The sequence below is a fragment of the Capsicum annuum genome, chromosome 10, assembly GCF_002878395.1.
Source record: "Capsicum annuum cultivar UCD-10X-F1 chromosome 10, UCD10Xv1.1, whole genome shotgun sequence".
In the NCBI taxonomy this organism is placed as follows: domain Eukaryota; kingdom Viridiplantae; phylum Streptophyta; class Magnoliopsida; order Solanales; family Solanaceae; genus Capsicum; species Capsicum annuum.
In genome coordinates, this window is record NC_061120.1 from 213,234,595 (window position 1) to 213,256,749 (window position 22,155).

The window sequence follows — 22,155 nt, forward strand, 5'->3', positions numbered from 1 at the left end:
TTCATTAAAGACTTCTCCAAAATTTCAAATCCATTGTGTAAATTATTAGAGAAGGAAGCTAAATTTGTGTTTTATGAAGATTGTAGCAAGTCATTCGAATGCCTTAAGGAAAAACTTGTGTCTGCCCCTGTTATTGGTGCTCCAAATTGGTCTAGGCCTTTCAAAATAATGTGTGATGCTAGTGGAGTAGCACTTGGGGCTGTGCTCAGTCATAAGAAAGAAAATTTGTTCCATCCCATTTACTATGCAAGAAAAGATTTGAATGGGGCACAGAAAAATTACTCGATAAATGAGCATGAGCTTCTTGCAGTTGTTTATGCGTTTGGGAAGTTCCATGATTATTTGTTGGGAACCAAGGTGGTGGTTCATACCAACCACACAGATGATATCTAATGGAAAATAAAGATGCTAAACCAAGGTTGATTCGGTGGGTGTTACTACTACAAGAATTTGACTTTAAGATCAAAGATCGGAAGGAAAGTGAGAACTAGGTAACGGACCACATATCTAGACTCGAAAGCAAGCAAGTAACCAAGGATGAGATAGATATTGATGATTCCTTTCTAGATGAGAAAATATTGGTTGCCAATCTCAAGAAAATACCTTGGTATGCGGATTTTGCAAACTATGTAGTAAGTGAAGTGTTGCCGGAGAATCTTTCATTTCAGCAAAAGAAAAAGTTTCTACGTTATATGAAGGATTACTTCTGGGATGAGCCGTATCTATTTCGGCGGTGTGTAGATGGTATCATCAGATAGTGAATTCCAGAAGTGGAAATGTTGAGTATACTAGAAGCAACTCATGCTTCCCTAGTAGGAGGTCACCATGCGGGCGATCGCACCGTACGAAAAATAATTCAAAGTGGCTACTATTGGCCCACTTTTTTTAAAGATTCTTACGAGTTTGTGAAGAGATGTGACCAATTCAAAAGACAAAGGTCCATTTCAAAACACTATGAAATGCCAATGACTATGATACTTGAGGTAGAATTATTCGATGTTTGGGACATTGACTTCATGGGGCCTTTTGTAAGCTCGTTTGGGATAAAGTACATATTAGTCGCTGTAGACTATGTGTCAAAGTAGGTTGAGCTAGTGGCCTTAGCAAAAAATGAAGGTAAATGGGTGGTTGCGTTCTTATGAAGAAATATCTTCTCTCGCTTTGGGGTACCATGTACCATAATAAGCAATGGAGGATATCACTTCTGCAAAAAAATGTTCAAGGCAGCTTTGAAAAGTATGAGGTTAAACAGCATAAGGTAGCCACCCCGTACCATCCTCAGAACAGTGAGAAAGTGGAGGTTTCTAATAGAGAAATCAAAGCTATCCTTGCCAAAACAGTAAATGCCAACAGAAAAGATTGGTATAGGAATCTAGACGATACCTTATGGGCTTACCGGACAACTTTCAAGACACTAATTGGCATGTCTCCATACCAATTGGTATACGAAAAGGCATGTCATTTTCTAGTTGAGTTGGAACATAAGGCACTATGGGCGCTAAAGCGGGTGAACTTGATCTAGGGTAAAGCCGCAGAAATGCGGTTGGAGAAATTAAATGAGTTGGACGAGTTTCGTCTTGGGGCCTATGAGAGATCAGATTTATATAAGGAACGAATGAAAAAGTACCATGATCATAAAATTTCAAAGTACGACTTTCAGAAAGGCGACGTGGTACTACTTTTCAACTCCAGACTCAAATTACTTCCAAGTAAACTCAAGTCCAGATGGGCAGGTTCATTTAAGGTAAATTAAGTCTACTCATCTGGAGTAGTTGAACTTGAATGTAAAGACGAAGGTGTCTTTAAACTCAATGGACAACGTGTTAAACTGTAGATCAATCTGAATGACTTGATAAATAGTATTGTTAACATTGATCTTGATGAAATTGAGCAATCAAGATGTCTAAGTCATACCGTGACAATAAATCAGGCGCTAGTGGGAGGCAACCCATATTTTTGTTGTTGTATAGCATTAATTTTAGGTATTTTGTTGATTTGTTCAAACTGAAGGGTGTATGTACGTGTTCAGGTACTAAAATAAAGTAAAATAGATGCAAAGATAGTTCAGGGTAACTGACGGAGGGACCTCGATGGTACATCACTCGTTCGACGGACTGCTGAAGTCCATTGTCGCAACAAGTCCAGAAACTAAGAATCTAGAAAAGTCGCGGTGGGATGGTCCGATGGTTCATCGCACAAGCAACGTATAGTCACATCGGACCGTCGCAAGTTGGTACCAGGTATATTCACTTGATAGTCACGATGGAATACCCAACGGATCGTCGAATGTGCGATGCACCATCGATGTCACCGTCGCACTTAACCCTAGTTTGACGGGTCGAGTTAGATTTCTTTAAATAGCCGATTTTAATCCCTATCCTATCCAAATAGTTTTTAAATTAATAATGTGAAATGTTAAGTAACTCCCAACTTTTCAACACCCCTGCACCTCTTCATTTTCCTTTAAAAACTTCCCACCTTCCTTTCTCTCTCTATTTAAACTCCACTCTTCTCTTTCATTTTCTCTCACAAGCAAACTAAAGTTCTTTTCAGTAAAACAAATATTCATCTGTTTTTTGAAGTGCATTGAGAGAAGTACAAGTAGTGAACAGATACTACAGTAACAAGGTACGCATTTCCTTGCATTTTCTATATTGCTTCAACATGACTAGCAATTCAAAATAGGTGAATAAACATCAACTGGACACTTGTTGTTTCTTTTCCATTTTTTTTGGTTATGTATGTTCATGATTTGTAGTTGAAACTAATCGTACACCATCCTGGGGGAAGTCTGAGTAACCCATGGATCAAAAATGGAAGATTGTGATGTCGTTTGTTTGATCAAAATGCCATAAAAATCATTTGAATAGTAAGTGCACACAAGGTGTTTGAAAAAAATACCTCAAAGAGGTTTGACTTTAACAGTTGCAAGAGACGGTATGATCGATGGACCATCAAATACTCGATGGACCATCGCCTGAGACTGTCACACTTTTTTCAGAACAAGGGTCACTAGATTGGCCCCAACGGTCAGGGTCAATGGACCATTGTAGGTCCGATGGACCATCGCATTTGACAATCACACTTTCCCCAGAAAATATAACACTGGAACGACCTGACGGTAGAGGTTGATGGACCATCGCAGGATCGACGAACCATCGCAGGCTCGACGAACCGTTGCCTTGAACCATCGCTGGTCAAAAAATTTTTTGTCTTCTGGTTTAAAACTGTACATACACTAATAAATGTTTTATATTCAGGTACCATGGCTCCCAGATTACCACCGTCTAGAGACAGAGGCAGAAGCCAATGAGCCGGGCAAGCATAAATTTCTGATGCACCAGCTTGCAACACTAGTCAAAGTCGTCAAGTGGACTCTTCATCTTCCTTGTCTGAAAAAGTAGTTGAAAGCAGAAACAACAGTACTTCAATTTCCATTCCACTTGAAGTGGGGGTTGAAAATTCTAACCCCATGCAAAAAGTGGTTCTCGAATAAGAAAATCCAAATATCATTCGACGCAAGGATCAGTAACTCAAGGAAGCCATAAGATAGCAAGTAGCGGGTGCCCGTGCAATTTTCTACAAAGGGCTGGAACTAACGGATAGGTTTTCTATCAAAAAAGCGATATTTGAGGAGCACCAGATTGTCACAACTACCCTAAACGAATATCCAAAACTCGAGCACCGATTTAATGAATATGAATTGGCCTAGATGAGTAAGCCCCTCGAGTAAGCTCCTCAGATCCTATCAACCTAACTTGGTTCATGAATTTTTTGCCAACTACTTGTCCTTGTTATAAAATGATTTTCCCAAAGGTGCAATGGCTGCCCATGGGAACAAGCTTGATACGGTTCCTGTGTGAGGAGTCGACATTAATATTTTGGAGTAGACTTTGAGTAGGTTTTTATTTGGGCTAGACTATCAGATACCATGGGTAATTCTAGAATTAGAGCATTGTTTATTAACACTGGCCTCACAAAGGCCGTGGTTGGCCAAGATACTGATAGAAAGAGGTGAGCCTACCTGGTTTCACAACACCCATGAAAAGATATCGAAGAAGTCACTGAGTTTTAGGGACAAATTCTGGTAGGCAATTGTGCGACTTAGGTTTATGCCCACAGGTGGTGATGATCATTTGGAGAGCACTAGAGTTATGCTTGTTGCTACTTTGATTGAAGGATTCATAGTGGATTTTAGGCACAACATCTCCGATGAGTTGTTCTTCCATGCTCACAGGACTTATACTGCATTGCCATTTTCTTGCCTTATCAATGAGTTGTGCATGAAGGAAAATGTTACTTTTATCAGTGGGGTAGATAACTGTAACACCCTGATTTTCTGAATCGGAATGCTACACGATGCTCATAACCCGAAGGACCAGAATCCAACCCATGACTAATATCTGTACCGTACACTACATAATATATGAATATAAATGCAGAAGGCTGGTAAAAACTTTCCATAAGGTTCAAAACATATAAAATACTCAAAACTAAAAACTGAATACTAATACATCTGTCTGAATTGTGGAGTTGATGGTACATGTCCCTAACTAACTCCATCTACTGAAAATAAACTGAATCTAATAAAGTACTGAAATAAGAAACATCCTCGCATGATGGGGACTCACTGCTACGTCTACTGCTGCTGACTAAGTCTTTACTGCTAAGGGTGCTCTGGGGCTCGTGCTTCTGAACCTATGGCTAAAGTAAAACACCATAGTTCAAATACGTCAGTATGTGGGAATGTACTAAGTATGCAAGAGCTGGATTAGCATGCATAGAGAATCTATAACTGCTTAACATACTGTGACTGAGCATAGTAGGACTGAATCTGATAACTGATATTGAATCTGAAACTAATATTCGTACTTATTAATACTGATAAACTGGATGACTGAGTCTACTGATAATGGATATCGACTAGATAAATCTGAGATCAAACCTAAATAACAGGTGATCTTTGTTTTGCAGAAATTTTTTACTTTTGAAAGAGAGTCGCCACTTAATTTTGAAAAGGAATTAAGAAACCTTTAGAGAGTTACTTAAAACGATTCAAAACAGAAAAATTATTTTTAAGTTAGAGATTCTAGATAAGCGGTTTCTATTAACGTTTTAGGAAGATGTTAGGCACCTAAAACGTCCTCTTACTGCGGTTATCTAGACTATTTGAAAACGTCTTTTGACTAACTTTGGGGAAAATCGGTTTGTTGGAAAATTAATTGGTTAAGGGAAAGGTTTTGCAAAATCAGTTTTTTAGCGATTTAGTTAGGGATTTAACTAGGTTCGCAAAGAGACAAGTAAACAAGTAAATGAAAGGAAAAGGGGAAAAGCGGGGAAGTAGTGATTTAGGCTTTTTAGCCTAAACCATCGACCTTGTCCTAATCTAGTTGAGTTTCCAACCCGTTTTCACCTGTCCTAACTCTATATTTTTGAGCCTTTTAGCTCGAGTATCGCTTTACCTATATTAAGTACAACTTTGGCTTCGAGGACTAAATTAATAAGATAAAGAAATAAAACTACAAATAAACGAATACATGAGACGACGATGGATAGTTAAATGAGTAAATAAATGAGACTCCTAAATTTTTTTAGCCGCTTCAGATATGGGACTTCAGCTCATTTTTCTTTTTTTTCTCTCCTTGTATCCATGAGATATGACTGTCTTTAGGAAAAGTCTTCGAAAAAGCAACTCAGGGCTAGATGGGCCTCAATGGCCCATAGTGAATATGCAAAGGGAAAGCTGTCCACAAAGGACTCGAGCGTGTCCCCATGCAAAAGAAAAGAAAAAGAAACTAGAAAGTAATTAACATATGTCCTGCAGTAAATATTTAAACGGGTAAAAATCATGCAAAATTAGTCTAACAAAGGCAATTTCTCACAATGAAGCATACGTGGAAAATCCAACAACAAACACGAAATTAGTGTATTCTAAATAATGTTCAGCCCATAAAAGAACAAACTAATTTGAGGGGGGGGGGGGGTGTGTGATAATAAGAACCAAAAGAGCAGGATGTGACAGGGATGGGCACGCTCATGACAGTTCAGGAATGGCACCACAAAACACAAGTCTAGTTCAAATCTGCTGCAAATATCCAACCGAACTAACGGGTAGCAGAACAGGTTCAATACTAATAGCAAATCAGGTTCAACGTATGAGAACAGGCACCATAAAATAATCCTACTCAAGTGGATTTAAATAGGATACAATTAACATCATAGAACACTCTCAAAGCAAACTTCTAGACATACAAATCATAAACTTTATTTCCTATCCTTACCAAAATTCTAGTAACCCTAAATCTGTTAAACTCACTCAAAGCACTCAGCTTTATTCCAAAAATTAGCTACCATGACACGCCATTAACCCAAAACTATTCAACAGACTCAAAGCAAGAGGCCTTATTATGAAAGCAGCTTAAAGACACACCAATAGCCCGCAAACAAAATCAAAACATGAATCTTTGTCACAGAACTAACTATTCATCTCAAGCAATAAAGTTGAGTTGTAAATTCATCAAATATATCAAGAATAAGCGATAGATTTTAGTATCGAGGCAAAACCAATAGAAATCCTATATCTTGCTGCTATGACAAAGATTATCTGACATGATAAAACAAACCTGAGGCTACTTTCACTGAAAAAACTATGGCTTCTGAGGCCTTTACAGTAAACAATTTCCAGAGCAATCAAGATCCTAATGAGGACTATAGCAATTACTCCTCTGTAAGGGAAGCAAACAGGACGGATGAGCTATCAGTAAAGTTGTCACCACTGGGAGCTTGATATTGTCAACTCGTATATTCCCAATTGATCGACTAGATAAATTTTTGCAAAAACACACTCAGAGCTTTGATCCCCACCCAAAAAGAGAGGAAAACCCCTAAAATTTCTACGAAAGAACCCTAACCCCCATAATCTCCAACCCTATAAGACTGCCAAGAAATTAAAAAAAAAACTTTTCCCAGCTCATCAGTGAGCTCTTTATAGAGACCAATTGACCGTAATTTGGGGATTTTAAAAAGGGGGGAGAAATTCAAAATTTGAAATCCCCCCTCCCACAGTCCCGTTTTCCTTCTTAACCCTATTCTCATTCTTGGATTTTCTAGCAGAAATGCCAAATGGGTGGACCAATTAGATTTAGGGAAAATGGATTCTCTCCCCCAACCAATAAGAATCAGCCAAATATATACTAAACTCGTACCATTATCCCAAAAATAGCAGAATCAAAACATTGGGAGGGTGACACCTAACCTCATTTCTAGAAGATTCAAGGGTTTCTTTGCTCATCCCACTCACGCGTAAAGCGCGTGACGAAGAGAAGAAGAATGGGTTGACGAATTCTAATCGAGGACAAGGGGAATCGGGTAGATTTTTGGTGTTCTTTGAAGCTGTGCTTATGATTGGTTATGCTGTCGTCGATAGGGTTGAGTTTGCTGTATGTGACTTTGTTGCCTTCTTTTTTGAGGTTGAGGGAGAGAAACTTATTGAGTGTGGGCCGGTTCGTTTGGCTTTGGGCCACTGGGGCCGGTATTTGGAAAATGGTTGGGGCTAAATGGTGAAGGGAAATGGGCTGGGACATCTCTCTTATTGTTGGGCCAAGGTAGGAAGATTAGGAAATTAGGATATTTGGGCCAAAATTAGGTTTGTCTAAGAAGGTACCTTAGGGATTGGGCTAGAATTAGGATATTTGGGTAATGTAGAGGTTTGGGCTACTTATTAAATAGCCAATGGATGAAAATTTAGACAATCATAATTAAATTTTTAGCCTAATTCGAATTAAATTGATCCATTATTTTTCAATTATGGTCAAGTTAATTTCAATCAAGGTCTAACTTAACAAATTGACTAAATTAAAACGACATTTGAAGTGAATTAGCAACCAATTCAATTTCGAAGTTTCTTGATTCAATAAAATCAAACTCATATTTATCCAAATACATTATTTTGAGAACAAATTATATTTAAATTAAAGTCTTAATCTTTTGAATTTATCTTCCATATAGCCCTTGATTAAAACCCGATATGTGTAAAACAAACATTTAAGTATTAAGATTACATAATTCCGTATAATATCGCTAATTATAATGCCGAAATTACGTATAGAAAATATTTTGAAAATCCTTTATTCAGATAGAACAAAACATTGTAATTTTATTTGAAAATTGAAGAAACTCCGAATTAAACTTAGCTATGGAGGAAAAAAATTAGGTGTCAACAACTGCCCCCTCCCTTTGGGTAGGGTGGATGTAAGTAACCCTGGGCAAAGGGAGGTTGACATTCCTAATTTTTGTCCGACCATAAATTCACATCTGAAAGAGGTTTGCTTACGCACGAGTTTATAGAATTATGACCAAACCATGACATCAATTTTCCTACATATCTCAGGTTACATGAGAATTTATTCCACTTGTACTTCTAAGGCTTGATTTAAAGCACGATTTTCAAAAAATCCACAAGTTATCTCAATTTTTGGAGTTTTTTGATAAAATCAAAAAGCTGCGAAATAGAGGAATTTGGGGAAAGGTCAAAATGTAGTTGAGTTTTCTGCATAGAGCCCAGCCTACATATCCCCGAGACTCAGGGAATCAGACTGCTTGTAGTTTGACTCTATCGGTAGAAAAGATAGTCTTTTATTTTCAAACAATCTTTGGATCAGGATGGGTGACAAGTTGATTAAGTTGCGGAAAGAGGATTGTAACCTATTAATAATGAATATGGGATCATTCACATCCATAGACAAGAACTTACCCAGACATAATTTCCAAATCTCTAAGTATGTTGTCACCCGAATTTGAAAGAAAAAGAAAGTTCCCCTCGGTATGAGTTAAGAAAACACCCCAGAGGTAAAGCTGAGACTAGAATATCAAAAAATACCCACATTCCTTCTAATAGAGGCATGGTTAGATGGTGGTGGTGATCATCATTTAGCTCGCGTCTAGAGAGTTTGACATCCCTCTCCAGACTATGTCCTATTTTGCTGCTGTGAAAGAGTTCCACATTGTGCTGCGTCCTTTTGGAGTCGTCCACACCTGTGGTTTTGATTTGATATTTTCTTCCTTTAGGTTGCTCTCGACAATTTCTCACACAAAAATCCTTTGTGATAAGCTCAATTCACGAAAGAAGTATATAGTATTTTACCATATCTCCGCATGAGTTGTTGTTTAAAAAGTGAAGTCATCCTTTCTTATACCACAATAACAGACACAACAACTCTCTTGGTTATTGTATAATTATGATATTTGTTGGTTGACTATGTCTTCAAAGTGGGGTGGCCCTTTTGGATACTGGCGATACTTTATGCAGAATGGTCCTTACAACTGTGTAATCTTGTGCTGGTGTGGCAACCCTTTTGGTTACCTATATCATTTGTTGTATGTGGAATGATAACCTCTCCGGTTATAGCCGATGATCGATTTGATATTTGATATTTAAATTATCAATCTTTGGATAATCTTGTGCATTATTTGATATTGGATACGAGGCAACTTATAGATATCCTTTGAATTACTAGCTGTTAGGTAATCCTACATATTATTCGACTTTGGATAAGATATGGCTTATAGATATCCCTCCAATCGATAGCTTTCAGGTGTTCCTGCATATTATCTGACCTTGGATACAATATGACTTATAGATAATCCCTCAAATTGTTAGTCTTTGGGTAATCCTGCACATAATAGATCTTGGATATGAAGCGGCTTATAGATAACCCTTGGACATTTTAATTTGCTAATCTTGCATATTCTCTGATAAGGATTTAGTTGTGACTTATGGATAACCTTTGAACTAGCGATTTTTGGGCGATCTTACACACTATCCGGTTAGGATGTTGTGGTGTACGGATGACCTAAATGCTATCAACTCATAGGTGATCTTGCACACTATCCTATTTCAAATAATATGACTTATAGATGACCCTCAAATTGTCAATTTCTAGGAAATCTTATATATCATTCATCCTTAGATAGTGACTTAAAAGCTCCCCTTCAAATCGTGTGCTCTCGATGCATTCAGATGTTGATTCATAAAATGATAAGATATCCTTAACACCAACATTTATGTCTTGCATGTCACAGATATAAAATGATGATGATATCCTCGACGCCAACATTGTGTCTCGTGTGTCAACAGATATATTAAATGCTGATAATATCCTTGATGCCAGCATTGTGTCTCACATGTCAACAAATAAATTGAATGTTGATGATATCCTCAACGCCAATGTTGTGTCTCGTATGTCAACAGATATGTTGATGATATCCTCGACGCCAGCATTATGTCTTACTTGTCAATAGATATATTGAATGTTGATGATATCCTTGATGCCAGCATTGTGTCTCACGTGTCAATAGATATATGAATAGCCTTCTTGGGCGATGGTATGAGATGGCCATCTTGGTAATGATATGCAATGGCCCTTACGGCAATGATATGTGATGGCCCTTGTGGCATTAATATGCAATGGCCCTTGCGGCAATGATATACAATGGCCCTTGCGGCAATGATATGTAATGGCCCTTGCAGAAATGATATGCAATGGCCCTTGCAGCAATAATATGCAATGGCCCTTTCGACAATGATATCCAATGGCCCTTGCGGCAATGATATACAATGACCCTTGTGGCAATGATATGTAATGGCCTTTGCGGCAATGATATGCAATGGCCTTTGAGACAATGATATGCAATGGCCCTTATGGCAATGATATGTAATGGCCCTTGTGGAAATGATATGTAATGGCCTTTTCGGCAATGATATGCAATATCCCTCTTGGCAAATTTTAAAATAATTTTACCTGACTTCATATGTCAGCGCCTTACTTTCTACATGTACCTGTACTCAAGGTATACTCTTAGTAGACACAAAGTCATTTTTACTAGCGACTATTTTTAGGAAACTTCTAAATACAATATTTGTGAAGAAGACAAGGCGCTTTTATTTGTCGCCCATGAACTCAAGAAATGAGATAGACAAATCAAAAGGTCCTCAATAAATGGGTATTAAACCTATTTTAGGGCTACCCTAAAATACTATTCTTGGGCATTAATGCTCTGTTGTGGCTCCCAATTTGCTCAGGGATTTTTGAAAGAGACCCTCACTTTTGTGTATTGATCCCTGCATCCATAGAAAAATGATTAGTTTGAATGAAATTACTCCGTGTTGACCTTCTTCGATCCTTGATTTGCTGCTTTCCATCTCTTGGGCATTCCGTCATATCGGGACTTCCATCCTGACACCCCATCCCAAGTGATGTCTAGGCAAGTACTAAATAAGTGAGTTGTAAGATTTTTTTGAAAATAGTCTTAATTTGTAGAAAATAATTTTGAAAGCTTCTATAAAACTTTAGAAAATCTCTGCCAGTCATGTCATATACTAGCTCAACGAACGTCTTCCTCGTGATTTTGACTATATCTGACGGATGATTTCCAAAGCTCATGATCATTGTTGGAGGTTTTATTCAAGTAGTTCGATCATAACAAGAGATTGAGCTTGCCTAGAATTTGTCGCAGCTGACTACTTTAAAAGCTTGGCCTTAACCTTTGGTGCTAGGGAATTTGAAATATGTTCCAGCATCTGGTGGAAATTTTGAGGTCTTCCCTCATAATTTCTACCCCAGTTTAGAGTTGTTTGAGATGATACCAACTCGAGTGGATCTGAAGTCTTTACTGATCTTCATTCTCTTTGTTGGACATCGATCTTCTCTTATGAATTTTCAAGATTCCTTCTCAAAAATTCTGCCCCAGTTTCTATTTCCTGGGGTTATATAACCGAGCCAATGGGGCGCCTACATATCTCGTTGAAGCATGAATCAGGTCAAATGTAGTTCAGAACTATGCTAGGGATATATGAAAGAAATTAATGGGTTGACCAAAGCCGACATAGGCCGCCTACGTATCCCTTTCTTGGGAATTTAGGTCAAACATAGTTCGTACATAAAATAAAAAGATAAATTATCCTAAGGGGTTGACCAAAGCCGACATAGGCCGCCTACATATCCCTTTATTGGGAATTCAGGTTAAACGTAGTTCGTACATAGGAAAGGATTCTAGGCAGTTACATACTAGAAAACAACATTACTATGAACACGATTATAAGTAAATTAACTAAAGAAACATGAAAACTAGAACATCTTTCAAACATAATATCTCTTTACCATATCAGAATTGATTGGTTTGGTCCACTCTGTGCCATCTATCTTAGAAAAAATCAGAGCTCCTCCAGATAGTACCTTGAAAACTATGTATGGCCCTTGCCAGTTTGGAGCGAACTTGACCTTGTACTCCTCTTGGTGAGGGGATATTCATTTGAGAACCAGTTGCCCTATTTCAAATGTTCGAGCTCTCACCTTCTTATTAAAGACACGAACCATCCTGTGTTAATACAGCTAACCATGGCATACAACAACCATTCTCTTTTCATCAATCAACATGACTTATTTGTAGCGATCATGAACCCATTATTCGTTACTTAGTACGGCTTCTTGGATAATCCTTAGGGAAGGTATTTCAAATTCAGTAGGTATCACCGCTTCATTTCCATAAACCAGTAGATATGGAGTTGCCCCGATGGAGGTTCGAACCATCGTGCGATACCCTAACAAGGCCTAAGGTAACATTTTATGCCATGATCTATCATTTTCAACCATCTTTCTCAAGATCTTCTTGATGTTCTTATTGGCAGCTTCCACAGCTTCGTTCATTTGGGGACGATACGCAGTTGAGTTGCAATGCACAATTTTGAATTGATCATAAATTTTGTTCATCAAGTGACTGTTCAGGTTGGCCCCATTATTTGTAATGATTGATTCTGGAACTCTGAATCAGCAAATCAAGTTATTCTTGATGAAATCTGCAACCAATTTCTAGTGACGGCTCTGTGTGAAGCAGCTTCAACCCACTTAGTAAAGTAATTGATGGCAACCAAAATAAACTTATGCCCATTCGATGCCGATGGCTCTATCAGTCTGATAACATCCATGCCCCAAGCTACGAAAGCCCAAGGCAAATTCATTGTATGAAGCTCATATGGAGGCATTTGAATCAAATCTCCGTGTATCTAACATTGTGAACATTTCTGCACATACTTTCCATAATCATTTTCCATAGTCATCCAAAAGTAACCGATTCTCAGGATCTTTCTGGCAAGGGAAAACCCATTCATATGGTCCCCACAAACTCCAGCGTGTACCTCTTTTATCAATTTATTGGCTTCCGCAGCATCGACGCATCTTAGGAATCCCAAATCAGGAGTCCTCCTAAAAAAAAATCCCCCACTTGGAAAGTAGTTCTTTGCCAAACACCGGATTGTCTTCTTTTGGCTGTTACTGTCCTCTTCAGGATATATTCCAGATTCCAAATACCTCTTAATGTCATAGTACCAAGGCTTTTTATCAGGCTCCTTTTCCACGTGCGCACAATGCGCGGGTTGCTCCTTCAAGTTTATTTCCAAAGGATCAATTTAACTCTGATCTAGTGCTGAATCATAGAAGACATAGTAGACAAAGAGTCATCAAACTCATTTTGTATCCTTGGGATATGTCTGAAATCAACTTCTTTAAATCTTTCGCATAATTCTTGCATTAGCTCCACATAAGGAGTAATCTTGGGATTTCTTACCGCCCATTCTCCCCGTACCTGGTGAATCAGCAAATCTGAATCCCCGATGACAAACAATTCATGAACACCCATATCAAGTGCCAATCTGAGACCTAAGATGTAAGCCTCATATTCAGCCATGTTATTGGTGCATGGGAAAACAACTTAGCAGTTACCGGATAATGTTGGCCTGTTTCTGACACCAAAACTACTCCGATTCCTGAACCTTTGAAGTTGACCGCCCCATCAAAGAATAGCCTTCATTTGGGGTAAATCTCTATAGTATCTTCCCCTACGAAAAAAATTTCGTCTTCTGGGAAGTAAGTTCGTAGTGGCTCATATTCCTCATCAACCGGATTCTCTGATAAATGATCTGCTAAGGCTTGCCCCTTGATTGCCTTTTAGTTTACATACATGATGTCAAACTCACTCAACAACATTTGCCACTTGGATAGCTTTCCTGTGGGCATGGCCTTCTGGAATATATACTTCAATGGATCTATTTTTGAGATAAGGTATGCCGTGTATGAAGACAGATAATGCCTCAACTTTTGTGCGGCCCAAGTCAAAGCACAACATGTCCTTTCTATAAGAGCATAACGGGCTTCATATGGCGTAAACTTTTTACTCAAGTAGTAAATGACTTTCTCTTTCCTGTCGGTCTCACCATGTTGCCCGAGTACACATCCAAAAGCATTTTCTGAGACTGACAGGTAAAGAAATAATGAAATTCCTTCTCTTGATGAAACCAAAACCAGTGGTGCAGACGAGTATTCTTTGATGCGATCAAAAGCTCTCTGACATTCTTCTGTCAACTCATTCAATGCATTTTTCTTCAACATCTTGAGAATTGGCTCGCATATGACTGTCGATTGAGCAATGAATCTTCTAATGTAATTCAAACGACCTATGAAACTCATAACTTCATTCTTGGTGCTCGTTGGTGGCAAGTCCTGAATTGTCTGGATATTAGATGGGTCTAGCTCGATGCCTCTTCTGCTGACTATGAACCCCAGCAACTTGCCTGATGGAACATCAAAAGAACACTTAGCAAGATTTAACTTCAAACTATACTTTCTTAATCTGTTGAAGAATTTCTCTAGATGAGTCAGATGATTCGAACTCTCGCGGGATTTGATAATTATATCATCCACGTACACCTCAATCTCTTTATGGATCATATTATAGAAAATTGTCGTCATAGACCTCATATATGTTTCACCCACGTTCTAGAGACCAAATGGCATTACCCTGTAATGATAAACACCCCAGGGCGTAATAAAAGCCATTTTTTCTGTATCTTTCTCATCCATCAATGTCTGATGATACCCGACAAAACAATCAATGAATGACTGCATTCCATTCTTTGAACAATTATCGATGAGGATGTGGATATTGGGCAACGGAAAATTATCTTTAGGACTGGCTCTATTCAAGTCTCTATAGTCAACACAAATTCGAATCTTGCCGTCCTTCTTTGGCATAGGTACGATGTTGGCCGATCACATCAGATTTTTTGTGACTTCCACAACCTTAGACTGGATTTGTTTTGTCACTTCTTCCTTGATCTTTAGACTTAAATCTGGCTTGAATTTCCATAATTTTTGCTTGACTGGATCAAACTCCGAATTTATCGGCAACTTATGCGACTCAATACTGGTGCTCAATCCCTACATATCATTATAGGACCAAGTAAACATGTCAATATATTCCCTCAATAGGTGAATGAGCTCTCTCTTTTGTGCTTCCGCCAGGTGGACACTGACGCTTGTCTTCTTGATTTTATCGTGATCTCCCAGGTTGACTATTTCAGTTTTCTCCAGGTTGGGTTTTTCCTGATTCCCAAACTCCTCTATATCTTTAACTAATTGTTCCTCATCACCGTCCTTCCAATCTTTATCGTTACCTTCATTTTGTTTGTTTAAACATTGACATGACATGACATTGGCAGATTTTAAGTTGTTGTTACTGTAAGGAACAAACAAAGCAAGTTAGATGATAACAAGATGATAACAAAATATATGACTAGGAGTATTTTAGAAATAATTGAATTTTCTAAATAAATGAAGTCCTTTTCATTGAAATTTGAGAGATAAGTACAAAACCGTGGCTCATGACTTGCGCAAATACAAGTCCATGCCTTTTTAAAAGCAGTAAAATACGAAAAAAAAAGTTTTGAGAAATAAAAGGTAGATCGCGGGGCCTCCTCTGAATCATCACTGATTTTAAAAACTATTAGTAATTGACCTTTCATCTACCACGATGGGCAATGGGTTATGAGTGGAGTGGAGGTCCAGTTTTACAAGGCCTCCCCTGGTGTAATCTGCTTTACCCTGCTGGACTTTGGGAAATATTCTGGTACAGTATCGCATCCCTCAAACAAATCTCCTATCCCATCCCCAATACCATCATCATCTGATATCTCTCGTACAGGAAATGACTGGAACAAGAGTGGCAAGGGCCTAAACAGACTCTTCTCTAACTCATCCTCAACCCTATCCTTCTTTGTAGGCTGATATCCTAACCCATACTTAGATCTATTCACTGGAATCGCAATAGACTCGTTAATTCCTTGTAGATCCTTACCCAAACCTCGGCCAAGTTCGAACCCATTTCTTAACATCACCATTGCAATCATTTTGTAGATAGAAGGCATTGGTACTTTGGACATTGAATCCCTGTCCACAGCATTTACAATTTCCACTGTATAGAAACTACTACCTTTTGGAACATCTTCAATCACCGACACAACCATTGGGATGATCCGCTCGACTTTCTTCTCCTTGGATGACTACTTCATGATCCTCCCAAATGAACTTCAATAATTGATGAAGAGGTGACGAAACTGTCTTTGCACCATGTATCCATGGTTTTCCCAAGAGTAAGTTGTAGCTAGGATGGATATCCATAACATGAAACTTAGTTTTGAACTCAGCAGGTCCCATTTGGATGTACAAATCAATTTCTCCTAGGGTATCTCTCTGCCCTCCATCGAATGCTCTTACATTTACGTGGCTTTAATGAATTTTCCCCAGATAATATCCTATTTGAACCAATGTAGAAAGAGGTAAAATATTCACACCAGATCCATCGTCTATTAATACCTGATTAATCGCATAATCTCAGCAAATGATAGTGACATGCAGGTCTTATTGTGCATCACTCCTTCAAATGACAACTCTTCATCACTGAATGATATGTGATGATTCACCATAATGTTTCCTATCATCGCAGCCAGGTTCTCAACACTTGTTCCTGCAGGAACATATGCTTTATCCAAGACCTTCGATAAAGTTTATCGGTGGTATTACGAACTTATTAATAGTGCCAAAATGGAGATTTGGGCTGGTGTCTTCTCTAAATGTTTCACAATTGGGTAATCTTTAGGTTGCATACGCCTCCAAAATTCCTCAGCCTCTCCTTCAGTGATTGGCCTTTTCTGTGAATCCTTTCTGTTCATCAATTCCTTAGGGATATAGCATCGTCCCAACCACGTCATCCCTTGGGCAGCAGTGGTCTATACAATGAATTTCTTCCTTGATGGGGGAGGGTGCACCTGACTTGGAGCCATCATCACTATAAATGGGGCTTTATCGTTGACACTTAAGGCATCCACAACCCTCTCTATCCTTCCTACCTCTTCTATCCTTTTGTGCTTTTCAGAGTTCACCTTGGTAATGGTCTTGCCAGATTCCCATTTGCCCTCTATTTCAATCATGTTAGCTATAGGTCCCCTTTGGTTGGGCAATGGATTACTGTTAACATTTGGTGTAGGCAACTGAAGTGTGATGACCTTTTGATCGATTAAATCTTGGATCTTATGTTTCAGGTAGATAAAATCCTTAGTACTGTGCCCCGCTGCTCCTGAATGATAGGCATAATGTTGACTTGCATTAAAAAAATGAGAGTTGGGAATCATAGGCCTTGGCTATTTGGTTGCAAATGACCAACATTCTTTAATCTTTCAAACAATTGGGTGCGACTTTCAGATAGTGGGGTAAAGTTTCGGAGAGGTTTCTTTTCATAGTTTAGACATGGGGGGTTATAATGGCTTTGATTTGTAGGAGGAGGTACTTGGTGATAATTTAGAGGTGCTTGAAAATTTGTTCAGTTATTTGGAGGAGTGGATTGGAAATGAGACTGACAATTTGGAGGTAGAACTGGGTACTAGGGAAAGATATTTGGCTGTGGAGCTTGGTATGAGGATTAGTTATTTGGGATTGGAGTTTGATACTGAGGTTGGGGATTGAGAGTGGAACTTGGTATTGGGGGTGGGCATAGAATACGTGCTGAAGGTTTGGTGATGGCGAAGAAAAGAATACATTCTTAGAGTTGAACCTCTTTTTTGTTTTCGCAATAGAATTAGCAAAAATTGCGCCTACATCTTTCTTTTTCTTCTTCGAGAACATGACAGTCCCAGATAATGTCGGGGTTTTGGCAATTTTCCCTATTCGAATACCTTCATCCAACGATTCTCCTATTTTTATCAAGTCCGCAAAAGTTACCCTGACAGCGGACACCATCTTGGTATAATATTCTCCTTCTTGAGTGCGAGAGAACACGAATACCATTTATTCCTCGGACATGGGGGGTTACACTTTGGCAGCTTCTTTCCTCCAACGAAAAGATAGTCTCGAAAACTCTCATCATTTCTCTATTTGATCTAATCTAGTGAATATCGATCAGGGACTATTTCAATGTTAAATGCGAACCTGTCAAGAAAACCCTTGGCCAATGCTTTCCAACCAGTCCATCTTTTCGGCTCCTGAGACATGAACCATTCTAAGGCTTTGCCGCTTAAACTTCGACTGAATAGGCGCATCAACAATGCCTCGTTTTTCCCTATCCCTACCAGTTGCTCACAGTATCTTCTCAGATGGGCCATTAGGTTTCCTGTACCATCAAATATTTCAAACTTAGGGACTTTGTACCCATCTGGTAGGTCTACTCCTGGGTGAATGCATAAATTGTCATACCCCAAACCGTCGTGGTCCCTCGCTCCATGAGATTCTTTGATCCTCATGATCTCTTTATTCATAGCTAGCAAATGCAGTTCATGCTCGGTCCTCTACTCTTTCTGCTTTTCCTAGTAATGGTCTATCTCGGGATTAGGAAGAGGATTATAGATATTAGGGGATATAATGGCATGAGGAGTGTTTGTAAGAGAGGTTTGATTTTACAGATGAAAGAAAGTTGGTTGTTAAGTGGAGAGGATATTTTGGAAATGGGAAAGATTCTGTGGACTTTGCAAGTACTTTGGCAGAATCTGAAAGGGGTTTTACAGATTTGGAAATAAATTTAGGGGATTCGAAGGTAGGTTTGATGTATTTTGTGGGTTTGAGAGTGAATCTTGCAGATTTGGGAATGTATTTTGTTGATTTGAAAATGTGTTTTGAGGATTTGGGAATGGATTCGGAGATGGGATCTGTGGGGTTAGAGATAGATTTTGTGGATGGTAGGTGTCTGGGTTATTTTCACGATTAGTATTTTTGACAAATGGGGCAGTGGATATGGATGATACATTATTTAGATGATCCCCAAGAGTAGGGGTACTGAGGGGAAGAATTTGGAGTGGAGTCCCGTGTCCTCCCGGAGCGGGGGCATTGACGGTGATGGCCAATTTAGCCAAATCCCGAGTGCGCTTTTTTCATCATTTTCTGTCATTTTTGAATGATGGTCATAGGATGATATTTTGTGCGCTTTCGATCGGGTGAAGTAGGGATGTTCTGCCACCTTATATCAACACAGAGTAATTTCTATTATCTGCTTTGTAAAACAACTCAAAGGAAGATGTGTTAGTTTCCGTATGTGATAAGTAATGCAAAATATTTGATAGGAAATAACTACATAGAGTTGTTTGAGTCATAGCCAAATTCATCCATAGGACATAGTGGATAAACTTTCCTTTGAACCAAACAAACGTACATAAGCACATAAAATAGTTATATCACACAAAAACTTTATAATAACGCGTATCCTAGCTAGGGTGACCCTTTTTGAGCCAAGGGTTCAGGCCTAACGATTTTTGAAGAAAATATATGCTTCCTCGAAGTCAATCCATTAACCCCCCCAACTTTATAGACACCAAAAGGTCATAAATGCCTACAAAAGATAACTAAATAGGGATACAATATTTTTTAGGTAAAAAGGAAATAACAGGAAATACGACAAGTTCCCATGCAGGGGTAATAGAAAAACTAGCAACTCGAGGCTCATTCGCCTGCCTTTACTTTCTTAGCCTTGTTTACCTCTTGTTCTATTTGATACCTATGATTAGATGACTTCCGCACAACTGTGCTTTATTGTCGTAAGTCATGTATTCTATACTATCAAGCTGGGAGGCCATGCTATCATCCAAATCGATTAGACATTGTCTGGCATCATCAACTTCTTGCCTAGCTCTTTTCAACTCTTCCCTCAACATACATATGGTTAAAGCATCCTCCATGTGTATCTTCCGGTGCACGATTTCACTTTTCTGGAACTTATCTTGTAGCCTGTGGAGCCGAATTTAATGCTCGGATTCTACATCGAAAACCCGAGTGGGCACATTTGGTCCCGAAATCAATGCTCCGATGAGACTCTTTTTCAACCACTCCTTGTAAGTGTCGCTGACTTCAGGGTCATGCTCTATAAGGAAAGTCACTTCCGTCCACCTTTTTCTTCTTCATCCATTTACCATGTCATCTTTGAGAGGAGACTCACTTTCATCATATTCGATGAAAAAACTAAGCATGGAATCTATTTGTGGTGCCTCCTGCTTGATCCCAAATTTCCTAAGAACTCTGCCAGGATTGTAGGGATGGGTCCCCCTAATACCGAGAAGCACTAAAAAAGGCCACTTTCCCCCTCGAATGGCGTATTTCCCTGAACGAAGAGAGTTAATGGACCATTGCACATCGTTATCTCTTAATTCCTCAAAAGTCTTAAACCTAAATTCGTGAGATGCTTCCCTTTTGAACTTATGTAGAAACAACCACATATCATGCGAAGCTAGAATATTCCCCTTGTTTTTTTTATGATCAGGTTGTTCTGTTCTCGAATCCTTTACCAAATGCTTCATCATCCACCATTGCAATATGAGGTTGCAACCTTGAAAGAAATAATTTTTGACTTGACACCTTCCCAAGGCTCGATATATATCGGCGACAATCATGGAAGCTAAATTGTGGAATACCTTGTTAGAATCATAATCTACTCCAAAGAAAAGTGCATGAGACACCTTAACAACCCTTAGATGAATTGTGCCATTTTCCCCTTATGGGAACACCATGGTTCCAAGTAGGCCTACCGCAAATGCAAAGGCTCTCATCTTCCTCCATTTTGCTTTGGACTCAAATTTATGTCCAAATTTGTGGAAGGTATTGAATCTTCCAAACCAATAATACAAATACCGAAAAGTGATATTTTCTCCATCACGTTCCCCTAGCTAGGTGTCGTCGTCAGTTAAAAATGCCTCTTTGATTGTTTAACGGTCCCACATGGCGAGGACTAAAATATTCTTGTCAAGTTTTTCCTTTCTCTTGAAACACATTTCAATAATCTCATAGCAAATTAGCACTTCTTTGATGGTAGGAGTCAATTCCACATCCCCGAAGGGAAACACCATATTCTGATCATCCCCAAAAGTGGTAAGCATGTGGATCATTTCGGGCCAAGCATCCATTTTGATCAATGAAGGCAGGTGTCCGACGTGTGTTCTAACAATTTTTATCTCTTCTACACTCATATAGTCACACCATAGTTTTAGGTAATCGTCAGGTTTAGTAACCATCTTGAATTTCTCGCGGGAATGCAATTGAGCCATATCTACATGAAAGCAAACAAAGATAAGCCTTCCCCCATCCCCCAAAGGGTAATGGATTGAATTAGACAAGCATATATTTCTTCACCACATAAATATGATTCATCTATAATTGACTCGAGGTCAATAGACGCAGGGCAGATTTTCTAATGGGCCCAATACCCTGCTCGGGTATTGGGTCATCCTAGGCTCATGCCTAAAATTGGGTTTTGGTTTTGCTCTATCCTAGGTATCTAAAGTGGGTTTGAACACTGGTTCTCAAGCAGACGACTTGAGTTTGAAAATACAAACAACCATCAGATGACTCACGTGCTAATAAACTGTTTGTATTTCCAACACATTTTTTGAATTGATCAATAGGGGCCGGGATACCCACAAAACCCCAAAACAGTTTGAATATTGTAGGAATATGCCATAAGATGTGATAATTAAACTCTACAGAATCGAAACACATAAATGCATAAAGATTTAATCAAAAGACAAAATCAAATATTTGGTTAGAACCCAGTTTAGAATCCCCAGCAAAGTCGCCATTTCTGTTTTGCGGAAATTTTCGACTTTTGAAAGAGAGTCGCCACTTAATTTTGAAAAGGAATTAAGAAACCTTTAGAGAGTTACTTAAAATGATTCAAAACAGGAAAATCATTTTAAGTTAGAGATTCTAGATAAGCGATTCCTATTAATGTTTTAGGAAGGTGTTAGGCACCTAAAAGGTCCGCTAACTGCGGTTATCCGGACTATTTGAAAACGTT